General features: G+C 34.1%; 1 long non-coding RNA gene across 1 annotated transcript; it reads left to right on the top strand.

The window, feature by feature from the left end:
- Positions 1 to 1,626, top strand: LOC125038710. Its single transcript, XR_007116070.1, has 2 exons — positions 1 to 173; positions 1,192 to 1,626. It is a non-coding gene; the product is annotated as an uncharacterized LOC125038710 (long non-coding RNA).
- The last annotated feature ends 279 nt before the right edge of the window (positions 1,627 to 1,905 follow it).

A 1,905-nucleotide genomic window follows, 5' to 3' on the forward strand; every position in this document is an offset into this window, starting at 1 on the left:
TATAATTCTTACATCACACATGATTTGCTTATTCTCATTAAAAGAATTAATGATTTGTGTGATGAGGCTTGGCCAAATTAATTCTTCAATCAGGAGGACAGTCAACCCAGAAGATCTGATTGTGGACTTGAAGCTTAGAGAATTATAGAGGCAACGATGCTTCTAATGAAGTGGTAAGATTTTTCTCGTATGATAACAAAGCACTGCTATATTTATAGTCTTTATAGGTTTTTTATCCTAATGTTAGTTAATTGTAAACTCACCTTTAAGGTTCTGCCTGGACAAAATTTTTGGTGTGTGATATTTAAAGAGTGATTTTACACACCCAAAGATATTGTTTATCATATATATGCTACTCAGTGGAGTGTCATAGTTGAAAAAAAGGCCACAGGAACCCCTTAGGCAAGAGGAAAAAATGAGATGAGGGGGGAAGGGATGTAGTCCTTATATTGAAAATAATATAACTTGTGATAGATTTGAAGGATTTTAGGGCATTGTAAAATGTAGCCACTCACAGTGAGTTCTCCCAGAGCCATACCAAATGACATATTGGGATGCTTTTAGTGTTTACTGCTCGAGAGAGAAAACAGAATGCAGGAAATGTAAATTTATCCAGCTTTCTATGCTCTTGGCTTTGACTTAAATAACTATTCAGGTAATGAGGCTGAAAGGAGGCTTTAAGCCTGCTGTTTTAGGGCTGTTCAATGACCACAGCCAGGACCAAACAGTTTAGGGCACCCAGCATACAGCTGGCTAATCCATGCATAATCTGAGAGGATGCCATTGTGTAAGGGATGGTCTAGCATGACTTGTGATTGGACACCACCCTAGAGTGTGTTAAAACTGTTGGTGTCCAAGCTTATCCTGAGTTATCCAAAGCCATATTATTTTACAGTAAACAAGTAAATCATGACTCCTGTCAGACAGTGTCCATGATATACCCCTGGTTATGTTTAATTCATCTGCCCACTTCAGATATTAGATTAAGTATGACTTTCATATTTGTTAGATATTTTACCATGAAAGTTAGGCATCCTCATTGTCAGCGAAATGGAAAGTAAAAGAAAGTACATTGTTGTGTGCATAAAAATGAACAGACCCTGCTAGGAATATACTTTGATGCTTTTAATAACAAATATAGGTATTCTTTATGTTAGCATTATTTTAATGTATGATCTCTTCCTCTTGCAGGCGAGGGACAGAGGAAACAGACTTAGTAGCAGCAAGGCAGACAAATGTTCGTTGTCCACAAGTTGTCATCACTCCTCAGCAAATGGTTAGGAAGAAGGCAATCATGAGGCCAATTTGATTTTATTTCTTTCTTCAGTTAGGCAGTTATCTAATGGATCTTAATGGTGTACTATTTTGTATTTAGTTAACTCATCAACTGAGTTTAAAGTATAGGAGTAGGATCATCTGATAATCAGTTCCAGGAGTCATTTTTATATCAAGTCATGATGTTGCTTTTCCTTTGTTTTGCAAGTAGAGTATTTGTAATGGGCCTGAAAATATTTTTTTATTTTTAAGTGTGGAATAGAGAATCTACAACCATTTCCCTTAAGGGTCCATGCCATGTGTTATTATTTTTTTTTCTCTCTTTTTTTTAGTAAATAAAGAGAAATTGACTTGTGGATTTTCTGTAAACCTTCGGCAAATGTGTTAAAATATCCTGACATTTGATATGATGAAGATCTTACACACATTCTATTCAGATTAGATATACTTTGTCCACTGTACGGAAGTTTATCTTTTTTAAGGGAAGATTGAGACTGACATATGTTTAAAGTAATCACGGCTTTTATTTGTTTGTGCTTTTGCATTTTATATATATATATATATATATATATATATATATATATAAAATATGTAATATTATATTTAACATACATATATATATGTATGTAT

This window comes from Penaeus chinensis, chromosome 25 (genome assembly GCF_019202785.1).
Source record: "Penaeus chinensis breed Huanghai No. 1 chromosome 25, ASM1920278v2, whole genome shotgun sequence".
Classification (NCBI taxonomy): Eukaryota; Metazoa; Arthropoda; class Malacostraca; order Decapoda; family Penaeidae; genus Penaeus; species Penaeus chinensis.